The sequence below is a fragment of the Eleutherodactylus coqui genome, chromosome 1, assembly GCF_035609145.1.
Source record: "Eleutherodactylus coqui strain aEleCoq1 chromosome 1, aEleCoq1.hap1, whole genome shotgun sequence".
In the NCBI taxonomy this organism is placed as follows: domain Eukaryota; kingdom Metazoa; phylum Chordata; class Amphibia; order Anura; family Eleutherodactylidae; genus Eleutherodactylus; species Eleutherodactylus coqui.
The window spans coordinates 17,233,453-17,249,461 of NC_089837.1; positions in this window are offsets into that span (position 1 = coordinate 17,233,453).

A 16,009-nucleotide genomic window follows, 5' to 3' on the forward strand; every position below is an offset into this window, starting at 1 on the left:
GCGTGCAACACAGAAAGAGTTAAAGCATGAGTATAAGTAGAGAGTTAGAAACAGATGTATCCAAGCAGCAGAACCCACATAAGGAAAAAGGAAACCACATAAAAGCACATAAAACAAACAAAGAAATTTTACCTGATAGGGAGCAAGTTCATAAATGCTGAAGCTGTACACCTGACACTGACACCGCAGTCGACCCCCTCTCTATGGAGAAGTCAAGAGAAATCTCTTGCCCCGGGGTACTGCTTCATCCGAGAGAAGAAAGCCGCTGCTCCCCGTTCAGTAGTAAGTGTAAAGGTATAGCATCTCGCTGGGGCCTCCAAAACTGTTAGAGAAATATTTAAAGAAGTACACCTAAATCAGGTAAAATAGGTATAATAGTCACAAGTGACTTAGCCGTTAAACAAGAACTCAGTCTGAGACCTGAATCAAGTTAATGGCAAAGGGGTTCTGAGCATCAGGCCCCCAGCACTACACTTTTATTATCGATACATTGTAGGTGTGATCAACATACAGATATGGGAAGAATTATTCAAATGTCAGATATACAAGGTATAAAATTATATAGTCCTTGGCTACAAAATGAAGTTCCCAGCTATTAAATCTTAAATTTGGCGTAAACACCTTGGAATTCGCAGATGTGGTATAAATGTCATAACTTCACAATCAGAGGATAACTCCTCCACAATCAGTGGCTTCTTGCAACATCCTGAGACCATTTTCAAGATATTTCGGCCAACAATGATATTGCAACACTTGGGAAAGTACGTAAGTTCTGGAGTCTGCACATGGTTCTTTTCTGAAGGCCTTAAAGGCATCCACAGGCTGAACCAAGCTTTCATGAACCAAACTAATCTTTCATTCACACTGTCCACCTATTTCAGCCTGTTTCCACCTCCCCTGGTTGATCCAGAGAAAGGCAAAAAAAAGACTAAGCAGGAAGAAGCCAATTAGCCTATCTGGGGGAAAAAAATCCTTCCGAACTCCATAATGGCAGCCAGAATAATCCACGGATCAACATTTGAAAATTCCTACCTGACTCCCAAACCCGGATCAACAACCACGCTGGTTATTTAAAGTCTATATCCTGTAATATCATAGCACTATAGAAACACATCTAGACCCCTCTAAAATGCCTCTATTGATTTTGCCATCACCACGTCCTCAGGCAGAGAGTTCCACAGTCTGGATGCTCTAACAGTAAAGAATCCCTACAGGTGTTGGTGATGAAACCTTTGTTCCTCTAAACGTAGAGGATGCCCTCTTGTTACCGTCACAGTCCTGGGTATAAACAGATCATGGGAGAGAACCTTGTATTGTCCCCTCATGTATTTATACATAGTTATTTGGTCGGCCCTTAATCGTTTGTTTTCCAGGTGGAATAATCTAAATTTTGATGCCTCTCTGGGTATTCCATTCAACTCATACTGTTTATTAGTTTAGTTGTCCTTCTTTGTACCCCCTCAAGCACTGCAATGTCTTTTTCCTGAGCAGTGGTGTCCAGAACTGTACACAGTATTGCATGTGAGGCCTGACAAGGGCCTTATATAGTGGAAGAATAATGTTCTCATTCCTTGCTCCTATACCTCTTTTAATGCACCCCAAGACTTTATTTGCTTTTGAAGCGACTGATTGGCATTAATTGCTCTAGTTAAGTCTACAGTCAACTAGTACCCCCAGGTCTTTTTCCATATCACTTTTCCCAAGCAGTACCCCATTTAGTGTATATTGGTGACATCTGCTTTCTATCGTCGAGCCAGTTTTTTACCCAGATACACCTGTTTTGCAAAGACCAAGCTGTCTCATTTTATGTATCAGCCTATTATGTGGCACAGTGTCAAATGCTTTAGAAAAATGTAGATATACAAGATCAATTGACTCTCCCAGATCCAGCCTTGAACTTACTTCATTGTAGAAGCTGATCAAATTGGTCTGAAATGATCGACCCCACATGAAACCATGCTGATGAAAAAAATATCTCACCAGCAGCACTTTAAGACATCCCCATAAGGGGTCTTGATAAAGACCAAACTGCTGGTCGAAACGTCGCTGTACCTTTTATTGTTTACGGGAAAATAAACACATTTTGACTTTTTGCACCAAAGGATGCTGCTACCTGTTCTTTTCTATTGAAACCATGCTGATGAGTAGTTATACCATTGTTTTCCTTGGGCTATTCCAGAATGGCATCTCTCAGAAACCCCTCAAATATTTTTCCAATTATTTAAGTGAGACTTACTGGCCTGTAGTTACCATGCTCCCTATTTGACCCCTTTTTGTATATTGGAACCACATTAGCAATACGCTAATCCAGTGGTACAACCCCAGTCTCAATTGTGTTTCTAAATATAAGAAATAGTGGTCTGTCTATCACGTCACTTAGTTAATTTAGGACCCTTGGGTATATTCCATCTGGGCTCGGCGATTTGCCGATTTTAATCTTCTTTAACTGGCTCTCCACTGAGCTAAGCAGCTGATATTCTGTGGGGTGGTTCATTTTATCCCCCTGCATCTCATGTGACATTTTCTTTTCCTTCATGAATACACTTGAGAAAAAGCTATTTAATAGATTTGCCTTTCCCCCATCATCTTTATCCTTCTGTGTTATTGATCCAGAGGAAGGCAAAAAACACCAAGAGCAGAAGCCAATTAGCCCATTTGGGGAAAAAATTCCTTCCCGACTCCCTAATGGCAATCAGACTAATCCCTGGATTAACCCCTAATATTTCCTATCTGCTGTGTACCCAGATTAACAATTAACCTAAGATTTATATCCTGTAATATCCTTGCCCTCCAGAAAGACATCAAGTCCCCTTTTAAACTCCTCTATGGATTTTGCCATCACCACATCCTCAGGCAGAGAGTTCCACAGTCTAACTGCTCTTACAGTAAAGAACCCGTTTCTATGTTGGTGATGAAACCTGCTTTCCTCTAGACGTAGATGCCCTCTTGTTACTCTCGCAGTCCTGGGTATAAACAGGTCATGGGAGAGATCCTTGTATTGTCCCCTCATGTATTTATATATAGTTATTTGATCACCCTTTAGCTGTCTTTTTTCTAGAGTAAATAATCCCAATTTGGATAGCCTCTCTGGTATTCCAGTCCCTTCATTCCATGTATTAGTTTAGTTGCCCTTCTTTGAACCCCCTCCAGCACTGTAACATCTTTCCTGAGCACCGGTGACCAGAACTGTGCGCAGTATTCCATGTGAGGCCTGACAAGTGCCTTATATAGTGAAAGAATAATGTTTTCGTCCCTCGCCCCTATACCTCTTCTAATGCACCCCAAGACTTTATTACCTTTTGCAGCAGCTGACTGACATTGCTTACTCCAATTTAGTCTACAATACACTAGTACCCCCAGGTCTTTTTCCATATCACTTTTCCCTAGCAGTACCCCATTTAGTGTATATTAGTGACATCCGTTTCTCCCGCAGAACCTTACATTTTTCAACATTGAACTTCATTTGCCATTTTCCTGCTCAAGCCCCCAGCTTATCTAGGTCTTTTATAGCCGTACCTTGTCCTCCGTTGCATTGAATATATTGTATAATTTTGTGTCATCTGCAAATTTTACTGTGAAGTCCCTCTATCAGGTCATTAATAAATATATTGAACAGAATGGGGCCTAATACTGAACCCTGTGGCACCCTGCTAGCGACGGTGGCCCAAACAGAGTACGAACCATTTATTACCACCCTCTGCTTTCTATCATTGAGCCAATTCTTTACCTAAATACACACGTTTTCACCCAATCTGAGCTGTCTCATTTATATATTAGGGAATGAACTGCTCACATGAGGTGACTAGGATGTTTTTAAACTTTTCCCATTTATCCTCTGTACTGATATTTTTGAGGATGTTGTCCCAATTAATGTTACCGATAGCAGTTCTAAGCTGATCAAACTTTGCTTTACTAAAGTTTAGTTTTTTTGTAGCTCCCTGATAAGGCTTCTTATTGAATGACAGCTGGATGTTGATTATATTGTGGTCACTGTTCCCCAAGTGCCCCTCAACCTACGCCCCCTTTATTCAGTCCGGTTTGTTAGTTAGTACTAAGTCCAGAATGGCCCTCCCTCTCGGTTCCTGCACAAGTTAGATAAGGTAATTATCTTTAATTGATTTCAAGAACTTATCACCCCTATGAGATTAGCAGGTTTCATTTTCCCATATGGATAATTAAAGTCCCCCATGATAATTACTTCATTGCGGTTTGACACCTCTTCTATCTGCCATAGTAGTAAGGCTTCAGTTAGTACTTTAACAAATAATGCAAGATTTCTCTTGCATTATTTGTTAAAGGGCTAGTGCTCTCAGTGCAAATTCTTTTACCTTTTATATAATTGAAAAATAGTTTGGGATTATTTTTGCTCTCTTTGGCAATCAGTCTTATTGCCTCCTCCTTTGCAGATATTATCTTTTCTTAACATCATTTGTTTTTTCCCTCTATGTTTTTAGGGCTTCTTTACTGCCTTCTTGTTTTAAAAAAAAGTGAAATAAGAATGCGCCTTATGAAACAATAACTTCTTTGATCAATATATGTGAAGTATGGAAGGTGAATGTAAACTCCCATGGTGCTCAGGGATAACCTTTCAGCACCCTTTGTCAAGGATGACATGTAGAAGTCACTCTGTGTCCAAAATTACCGTGCTTTGGAGAGACACCAGGGGTATACCAGCTACCTGAATCAACAGGAGCTCGACTCGGGGAAACCAAATTTGTAGATAAAGATTTACCCCACGCTGCAGGCGACTATTAGTGAATGATTTCTCCGGGTTTTAGAAATCAATGCAGGTTTATTTAGGCTACATGTTTTAGCACAATTCCGTGCCTATTTCTAGTTTAAAATACAAATGTTATTTACAAATAGAGATGAGCGAACGTGCTCGGCCCCGCCCCTTTTTCGCCCGAATACCGCGATTTTTTCGAGTACTTCCGTACTCGGGCGAAAAAATTCGGGGGGCACCGTGGCGGCGCGGGGGGTTGCAGCGGGGAATGGGGGGAGAGGGAGAGAGAGAGGGCTCCCCCCTGTTCCCCGCTGCTACCCCCCGCACCGCCGCGCCTCTCCCCGCCCCCCGGCGCCCCCCGAATCTTTACGCGCGAGTACTGAAGTACTCGAAAATGGCGGTACTCGGGTGCGTAAGTACTCATTACGAGTACGTTCGCTCATCTCTATTTACAAACATATATACATAAAAGTTACAACGAGCTGACCATCAGTGGCATCATGTGATGCCCTCTAACGTCATCAATGGGGAGGGATATCGTTCTCTCTAACTTAATGCCATCACCTGACTTTGTTTGATACCCAACGTGCGTTCCAATGCATGAACAAACTTTATCATTACTCTCCAAGATGACAAAGTAGCATTGGCTATTCTACATAATTTGTGGGTGATCTTATACCATTTTTATTCGTATATAATGTTAGGTTCATTTCCATAGTATCCTCAATATATATAATAATTTCCCTAACTCATAATCATGAAAAAGCACGATTATAATAAGATACACTACATAAAATAGCAGACAAAGAAATTAAAATTGCATATATAAAAATTATATATATGAATATAAAAATATTTCAAAAAACGTGTTTGTTGAATAATAGAATATTTTTTTCTCAACATTAATCCCTGAAAAACTTGTTATAATCTTAGTGATAAATAATTGCGTGATTAAGACAGAATATAAAATGTGAACAGAATAAGTTGTAAATGAAGCCCAAATCGACAAATAGATGCATGTATATATCTGGGTACAACCTAGATCTTTTCTAATAACTCATTAAGTCCATAGGGGACCAAAGCTTTAAGGCGATATATGCAGTACATTTCCTTTTTTCTGAGGGCAGTTATTGATCCTTTTTTAACCTGTTCTAATGGTGTTACTAATAGTCCTTTATAATCCCTGTTACGTGCCTCTCTGAAATGTCTGCATATGCTATGTTTCTGGTTGAACTTTTTTATATTAAACCTATGCTGGCTGATTCTTGCACTAAGTTTGTTGGAAGTCCTACCTACGTACCAAATGCCACATGGGCATTATAACATATATATTACAATACTTGTATTACATGTAATTTTTTGATTAATATAAATAAATTCATGATCTAACTTTATTTTATTCTTTTTATGCGCTGTATGTGGACAGCATTTACACCTTTTCCTATAGCATTTGTAGCCTCCCGTGGTAACCACCAACTGTTCATTGAGAGGGTTTACTGGATTTCTTACATTTTCTTTCTTTTCAATCCTCATAGGCGATGATGTCTTGTAATGTTCTATTTTTCCTAAAAATTATTCTAGGTTCTCTTTCAAATTTGTTTTCCAAATAAGGGTCTCCCTCAAGCATATTCTAGTTTTCTTTATAAGCCTTTTAATTTCACCATTACTACTATATTTTGTTAAAAAGGCACGTCTTCTTTCTTCATTATTATTTATTTTCTCTTTTTATATTTCTTTATTGTCTTCTTTATTGACGTCGAGTTCACTCCTAACCCTGACATTAGATCACCTTCTCCGTTTTCATTTGAGTTTAATTTCATATATGTATCTTTTATTACATTTTCTGGGCATCCTTTTTCTTTAAAGCGATCCATAATAATGTAAGCTTGTATCTCGAAGTCTTCCTTAGAGGAGCAATTTCTGTGAATCCATTTTAGCTGGCTATACGGTTTGTTATTCTTCCAGCTCTTCAAGTGGCAACTCATATATTCTAAGTAGCTATTTTTAATCTACTTTTTTAAAGTGCATTTTGGTGTTGATTTTATTATTACTACAATATAAAACAATGTCTAAAAATATTATCTGTCTATTATCTATTGTGTCCGTAAATTTGAAATTTTTATCATTAGAATTTAAATTGCTGATAAATGACCTCAAATCGCTCTCAGTACCGCCCCAGACTAACAATATGTCGCTTATAAATTATCGATGATATTTTATTCTAGGATCCTTGAATATCTCTTTTTCATAGAATCCCATATATATAAGTTCGTAAAGGATGGTGCAAACTTACTTTCCATTGCTATCCCATGTGATTGACAATAAAATTCTTTATTGTATGTGAAATAATTATTTTTTTAAATGAAATCTATGGAATTGGCTATGAATTGTTTTTGAATAGGGGGCATGATGGAATCCCTATTTAAGTACCCTTGGACTGCTACTATACCTAAATGATGGGGAATACTGGTATATAGAGCTTCAACATCTAATGTACACCATAAATATCCTTAATTCCAGTTAAAATTTTATATAGATGCTAATAGATGACCGGTGTCCTTAATGTATGTGGGTAGACCTACAATCTATTTTTGTAAAATTCTATCTATATATTCTGATAACCGGCTTGTTAATGGGTTTACTCCTGCTATGATGAGTCTTCCAGGTGGATTGTGAATATCTCAGTGTATCTTGGGAATATGATAAAAATACATAACTTCTGCTTCTGTTTGGTTAATGTACAATCCCCCCTTCTTAGATATTCCTCCCTCTTATATAGCTTCATTAATGAATGGTCGTAACTATAAATGTCTCTGATGTGGGATCCCAACTAACTTTGTAGTAATGATTTTTATTGCCTAGTAAAGATAGACTAAAATCATGGTAAGGACTGTCATCCATTATGACTATTCCCCCCCCCCCCCCTTATCGGCTCTATTTATTGTTATTCCCACATCAATGCTGAGTTGTTTTAATATTATTTTTTAACTATAAGTTAAGTTTTGTTTCTTTTTGCTTGATTTATTAGCATTGCTCATGTTGGTTAGATCATGTAATGTGTTATTATAGAATAATTCAATATGTGACCCCCTTGGCTTCAAATGGCTAAAGTTTGCTTTTGGGTTTTAATTCTGCTGTTATAGGATCATAAATTAAATTCTATAGTTTTTTTCTTTACATATTTTGTCCTGATTAATTATAAACTACCTATTTTGAGTTAATTGTTTTTTTAATATAAATGTTTAAATCTATGAATTGGTCAAATAGGGATGAATCTTTCGTAGGGCAGAATGATAGTCCTTTGGAAAGTAATACTATTTCTCTTCTCTTAAATAATTGGCTGAAGATGTTGAATATTTCCAATTTTGAGGATTCTTCTTTTGTTATTTCCTCATCTGCATTGAGGTTATTCTCCTTTCTTTTATTGGTAGTGTTTTTCATTTTCCATCCTCTCTTGCCTCTTTTGCGTCTATATTTTTCTTGGGTCCTGGTGTTTTCAGAGGTGGATGACGGAAAAAAGTGATTTATCTTGGATCTGATTATGGGTGGAGGGAATTCCGATGCTGATGATTTCTTTTTCTTTATAGGTATGGTGTCTGGTTGAAGCGTTAGAGTTACAGGATTTTTTGGACGAGCCCCTAAAAAATGATTCAGTTTAGTAGATGCTGTTAGTTTAGGGTCAGTATTAGAAAACTTGCCTTTCAATTTCTTGGGATTGTCATTAATATCTATAGAATTAGAAAGTGAATCTCTAGTAGGTAAAATAGAAGAATCCTCCATAGTTTGAACTGAAGATATGATAGTTTGTGTGGGGGGAATAGCAGGGGAAAACAGGGAAATGGTCATCTTGTCTTTCGAGTTCTTGAGCTTATCATTGATTTCTATAAAGTTAGCAGGTGAATCTATAGCTGGTAAGTTTTGAAAAATATTCTACACCAGAAAGGAAGCTACTGCTTCCTTTCTGGTGTAGCTTGTGGTATAGGTAGTATTTCTGAGAAAACTACCTTGGAGGTCCTTGCTTAGATCCTAGGTCCCTAAAATCATTTTGGAGGGTCCTCCACTGACCACCAATATTCAGAGGGCATGTCATCCTTTAGTGTTGCTCTCCCCTCATCTGCCAACTTTGCAAACTTATTGGGGTGTGTTAGTTCAAGACTGGACTCCCTGGTTCTCCTCCCTCCACTATTTCTAACTCCACCATCTATCTGTCTGCTTGTCCTGCTCTTCATAATTACCACCAACCTCAACAGCGAGTCAACTTCTTTGAACTTGAGTTCCTGACTTCTCTGGCTCCACTAGGCCCAAAAGACCACTATCATTTAGAGCGGTTGTGAGAGACAGGAAACCCCTCTTCATGTTGCTCTATGGTCCGGGAGGGCACTGGATGTGTTATTATGCTTGATTTAGAGCTCAGGGATCCACGCCCCCTGCATGCCCTTTTTCTTGAACCGGGTGTATCACGCTTTTAAAACGTTCAATAAATTTATCTTCCACATTTGTAGGCAATTTGTGTTGAAAATCTCCACCTTTTCTTTTTTGATTGAGTCACTTTGAAAGATTTCTATATGAAGATATTATCCATTTACAGGTGCCTCCATCATTGTGCAATGAATCTCGTAAACCTGGGTACAGAAAGGCAAAGAGAGAGGGGGAACCTCCATGTTGTTACAACTGCGTCCTATGTACCAAGGGTGAAACGTCCAATGTAACAGGTCTGTGATACTGAATTATATGTGAGCAAATGTCTGATCTTACATAAGGATTATAGAATATTTATACAATTATGTGTCTGAAAACCCCTGGCTGTACAGTCATTTTGGACCTACATAGGGTTGATAACAAGATGGAAGTAAAAAAACAAAATCTTAATACTTAATTTTCTAATAGTTTTTTCAGGCTCACTACATCAGAATAAATTGGGCAGGGCACTACTGAATAATATCACCAACTTTAAAGCTCAATCCATTCACATAACCTATCACATTCCAATAATTCTCAGAGCTCAGGTCAGTAGACCTCCAATCGGACGGGACACTCGTCCATATAATGGGTGCATACATGTGCTCAGAACATGCTCGTGTGAAAATGGCCTAGTCTTTATTGGGCTTCAATTACAGCTGACAATAACAGTTGGTGATGTGAAGACCCCAAGCTTATAGTGTGCTATAGATGTGTCTAGTTTTGACTCCTAAATTAGTGAACACAATATTTCACCCACAGACTCCCAGAGCTGCCTGAAATGTTCCAGTTATGAAAACTCCAATATTGATAGAAACAGATGTGTCCTCAAAGATGTCAATTTTCTTCTATATTAATATATTTTAGAGCAACTTTGACAACTGTCTCGTTACTATTTTCAATCCTCACAAGTTTTCAGCCCAGGAGTAGAATTAAGAAACTCTTGGGAACAAAACTTTCATCTCACTGGTCTTCCTCTGCTCTATGCAGGAAATTTTTTATCAGTCATATGGATCATGCTCTGTCTACCATATCATGGTGGCTGTGGAGGTATTTGTAATTCTAGAGAGGGATTCATGAGTTTTATTTTTTTTAATCCAAATGTTATGTCGTTTTTATTAGACCAAAAAAATATCAAAGAAGATAATCTATCTATCTATCTTGTATCTGTGCTAAATGCATAATAGGCATGAACGATCTCCTATTTTTATGCCTTTTAGTCATGAGTTAATGCCATTTATTGTTGTACTATTATTAGTTAATCAAGGTTTTCGAGTGGTTTTGAGTAGAGATGAGCGAACGCGTTCGTCCGAGCTTGATATTCGTGCGAATATTAGGGTGTTCGGGATGTTCGTTATTCGTAACGAACACCATGCGGTGTTCTGGTTACTTTCACTTCCTTCCCTGAGACGTTAGCGCGCTTTTCTGGCCAATTGAAAGACAGGGAAGGCATTACAACTTCCCCCTGCAACGTTTAAGCCCTATACCACCCCCCTGCTGTGAGTGGCTGGCGAGATCAGGTGTTCGCCTAATATAAAAGTCGGCCCCTCCCGCGGCTCGCCTCAGATGCGGTGTGAGTTAGATGAGGGACAGTGCTGTTTATACCGGAGCTGCTGTAGGGAAAGAATTGGTAGTTAGTGTAGGCTTCAAGACCCCCCAAAGGTCCTTATTAGGGCCACTGATAGCTGTGTGTTGGCTGCTGTTAGCAGTGGGATTTTTTTTTTTCTCAAAATCGCCTCTGCAGAGCGTTGCACCTGGCATTAGGGACAGAAGTGCTGCATAGGCAGGGAGAGTGTTAGGAGTGAGTGTAGCCTTCAAGAACCTCAACGGTCCTTTCTAGGGCCATATTTATCCGTGTGCAGTACTGTCCAGGCTGCTGTTAGCTGTGCTGCATTTTTTTTGGGCTTCTCAAAATCGCCTCTGCAGAGCATTCCACCCTCCATTGATACTGCAGGGAAAGAATTGTATAGGCAGGGCCACAACACAGTTATTATTCATAGAATATACGCAGTGCTGCCTGTTGGTGGGAAAAAACTGAAAACAAATCTATTTGTCCAGCCTCTGTCCGTCCTTACGCCTGTGGACACGTGTGAGCTGCGTGAAAAACATTGCTAAATCATACGCACCCAGCTACGCTTTACTGCTGGCTTCGCCATTTGCTTTCCTTAATTGGGAAAAAAAATACCTGCTCTGCCAGAGTTATAATAACTCTGCTACCCTCACGTTCTGTGACACATAAGCAGGGACACAGCACAGTTATTAAACTTCTCATGTTCATTGAATATACGCAGTGCTGCCTGTTGGTGGGAAAAAACTGAAAACAAATCTATTTGTCCAGCCTCTGTCCGTCCTTACGGGCGGTGGAGACGTGTAAGCTGCGTGAAGAACAGTGCTAAATCATATGCACCCAGCTACGCTTTACTGCTGGCTTCGCCATTTGCTTTCCTTAATTGGGAAAAAAAATACCTGCTCTGCCAGAGTTATAATAACTCTGCTACCCTCACGTTCTGTGACACATAAGCAGGGACACAGCACAGTTATTAAACTTCTCATGTTCATTGAATATACGCAGTGCTGCCTGTTGGTGGGAAAAAACTGAAAACAAATCTATTTGTCCAGCCTCTGTCCGTCCTTACGGGCGGTGGAGACGTGTGAGCTGCGTGAAGAACAGTGCTAAATCATACGCACCCAGCTACGCTTTACTGCTGGCTTCGCCATTTGCTTTCCTTAATTGGGAAAAAAAATACCTGCTCTGCCAGAGTTATAATAACTCTGCTACCCTCACGTTCTGTGACACATAAGCAGGGACACAGCACAGTTATTAAACTTCTCATGTTCATTGAATATACGCAGTGCTGCCTGTTGGTGGGAAAAAACTGAAAACAAATCTATTTGTCCAGCCTCTGTCCGTCCTTACGGGCGGTGGAGATGTGTGAGCTGCGTGAAGAACAGTGCTAAATCATACGCACCCAGCTACGCTTTACTGCTGGCTTCGCCATTTGCTTTCCTTAATTGGGAAAAAAATACCTGCTCTGCCAGAGTTATAATAACTCTGCTACCCTCACGTTCTGTGACACATAAGCAGGGACACAGCACAGTTATTAAACTTCTCATGTTCATTGAATATACGCAGTGCTGCCTGTTGGTGGGAAAAAACTGAAAACAAATCTATTTGTCCAGCCTCTGTCCGTCCTTACGGGCGGTGGAGACGTGTGAGCTGCGTGAAGAACAGTGCTAAATCATACGCACCCAGCTACGCTTTACTGCTGGCTTCGCCATTTGCTTTCCTTAATTGGGAAAAAAAATACCTGCTCTGCCAGAGTTATAATAACTCTGCTACCCTCACGTTCTGTGACACATAAGCAGGGACACAGCACAGTTATTAAACTTCTCATGTTCATTGAATATACGCAGTGCTGCCTGTTGGTGGGAAAAAACTGAAAACAAATCTATTTGTCCAGCCTCTGTCCGTCCTTACGGGCGGTGGAGACGTGTGAGCTGCGTGAAGAACAGTGCTAAATCATACGCACCCAGCTACGCTTTACTGCTGGCTTCGCCATTTGCTTTCCTTAATTGGGAAAAAAATACCTGCTCTGCCAGAGTTATAATAACTCTGCTACCCTCACGTTCTGTGACACATAAGCAGGGACACAGCACAGTTATTAAACTTCTCATGTTCATTGAATATACGCAGTGCTGCCTGTTGGTGGGAAAAAACTGAAAACAAATCTATTTGTCCAGCCTCTGTCCGTCCTTACGGGCGGTGGAGACGTGTGAGCTGCGTGAAGAACAGTGCTAAATCATAAGCACCCAGCTACGCTTTACTGCTGGCTTCGCCATTTGCTTTCCTTAATTGGGAAAAAAATACCTGCTCTGCCAGAGTTATAATAACTCTGCTACCCTCACGTTCTGTGACACATAAGCAGGGACACAGCACAGTTATTAAACTTAGATAATTCATTCACTAGAGGCAGTGGGGCCTTTCGTTTTCCAAAAAGGGCAAAAATTATATTTGGCCTGCAGTCTTGCGCCAATTTATTTCCTGCCTGTGAAATCAAATCACTGGTAATACAGCATGCTGAGGGGTAGGGGTAGGCCTAGAGGACGTGGACGCGGCCGAGGACGCGGAGGGCCAAGTCAGGGTGTGGGCACAGGCCAAGCTCCTGATCCAGGTGTGTCGCAGCCGACTACTGCGCGATTAGGAGAGAGGCACGTTTCTGGCGTCCCCACATTCATCGCCCAATTAATGGGTCCACGCGGGAGACGGTTATTAGAAAATGAGCAGTGTGAGCAGGTCCTGTCCTGGATGGCAGAAAGTGCTTCGAGCAACCTATCGTCTACCCGCAGTTCTGCGCCGTCCACTGCTGCCAATCCGAATCCTCTGTCTGCTGCTCCTCCTTCCTCCCAGCCTCCTCACTCCACTACAATAACACCTGCTCAGGAGCGGGAGCACTCCCAGGAACTGTTCTCGGGCCCCTGCTTAGATTGGGCAGCAGCGGTTCCTCTCCCACCAGAGGAGTTTATCGTCACTGATGCCCAACCATTCGAAAGTTCCCGGGGTCCGGGGGAAGAGGCTGGGGACTTCCGCCAACTGTCTCAACAACTTTCTGTGGGTCAGGAGGACGATGACGATCAGACACAGTTGTCTTGCAGTGAGGTAGTAGTAAGGGCAGTAAGTCCCAGGGAGCAGCGCACAGAGGATTCGGAGGAAGAGCAGCAGGACGATGAGGTGACTGACCCCACCTGGTGTGCAACGCTTACTCAGGAGGACAGGTCTTCAGAGGGGGAGTCAAGGGCATCAGCAGGGCAGGTTGCAAGAGGCAGTGCGGTGTCCAGGGCCAGGGGTAGAGGCAGGGCCAGACCGAATAATCCACCAAGTGTTTCCCAAAGCGCCCCCTCGCGCCATGCCACCCTGCGGAGGCCGAGGTGCTCTAAGGTCTGGCAGTTTTTCACAGAGACGCCTGACGACCGACGAACAGTGGTGTGCAACCTTTGTCGCGCAAAGCTCAGCCGGGGAGCCAACACCAACAGCCTCACCACCACCACCATGCGCAGACATATGATGGCCAAGCACCCCGCAAGGTGGGACAAAGGCCGTTCACCGCCTCCGGTTTGCACCCCTGCCTCTCCCCCTGTGCCCCAACCTGCCACTGAGATGCAACCCCCCTCTCAGGACACAGGCACTACCGCCTCATGGCCTGCACCCACACCCTCATCTCCGCTGTCCTCGGCCCCATCCAGCAGTGTAGTTCAGCGCACCGTTCAGCCGTCGCTTGCGCAAGTGTTCGAGCGCAAGCGCAAGTACGCCGCCACGCACCCGCACGCTCAAACGTTAACCGTCCGCATAGCAAAATTCATCAGCCTTGAGATGCTGCCGTATAGGGTTGTGGAAACTGAGTCCTTCAAAAGTATCATGGAGGCGGCGGCCCCGCGCTACTCAGTTCCCAGTCGCCACTACTTTTCCCGATGTGCCGTCCCAGCCCTGCACGACCACGTCTCCCGCAACATTGTGCGCGCCCTCACCAACGCGGTTACTGCCACGGTCCACTTAACTACGGACACGTGGACAAGCACAGGCGGGCAGGGCCACTACATCTCCCTGACGGCACATTGGGTGAATTTAGTGGAGGCTGGGACAGAGTCAGAGCCTGGGACCGCTCACGTCCTACCCACCCCCAGAATTGCGGGCCCCAGCTCGGTGCTGGTATCTGCGGAGGTGTATGCTTCCTCCACTAAAGCACCCTCCTCCTCCTCCTCCTCCTCTGTCTCACAATCAAGATGTGTTAGCAGCAGCATGTCGCCAGCAGTCGGTGTCGCGCGGTGTGGCAGCACAGCGGTGGGCAAGCGTCAGCAGGCCGTGCTGAAACTACTCAGCTTAGGCGATAAGAGGCACACGGCCCACGAACTGCTGCAGGGTCTGACACAGCAGACCGACCGCTGGCTTGCGCCGCTGAGCCTCCAACCGGGCATGGTCGTGTGTGACAACGGGCGTAACCTGGTGGCGGCTCTGCAGCTCGGCAGCCTCACGCACGTGCCATGCCTGGCCCACGTCTTTAATTTGGTGGTTCAGCGCTTTCTGAAAAGCTACCCACGCTTGTCAGACCTGCTCGTAAAGGCGCGCCGGCTCTGCGCACATTTCCGCAAGTCCCACACGGACGCTGCCACCCTGCGCACCCTGCAACATCACTTTAAGCTGCCAGTGCACCGACTGCTGTGCGACGTGCCCACACGGTGGAACTCTACGCTCCACATGTTGGCCAGGCTCTATGAACAGCGTAGAGCTATAGTCGAATACCAACTCCAACATGGGCGGCGCAGTGGGAGTCAGCCTCCTCAATTACTTTCAGAAGAGTGGGCCTGGTTGGCAGACATCTGCCATGTCCTTGGTAATTTTGAGGAGTCTACCCAGGTGGTGAGCGGCGATGCTACAATCATTAGCGTCACCATTCCTCTGCTATGCATCTTGAGAAATTCCCTGCAAACCATAAAGGCAGCTGCTTTGCACTCGGAAACGGGGGCGGGGGAAGACAGTATGCCGCTGGATAGTCAGGGCACCCTCCTGTCTATTTCTCAGCGCGTACAGGAGGAGGAGGAGGAGCATGAGGAGGATGAGGAGGAGGGGGAAGAGACAGCTTGGGCCGCTGCTGACGGTACACCGGCTGATTGCCTGTCATCCTTTCAGCGTGTATGGCCTGAGGAGGAGGAGGAGGAGGAGGATCCTGATAGTGATCTTCCTAGTGAAGACAGCCATGTGTTGCGTACAGGTACCCTGGCACACATGGCTGACTTCATGTTAGGATGCCTTTCTCGTGACCCTCGCGTTGCACG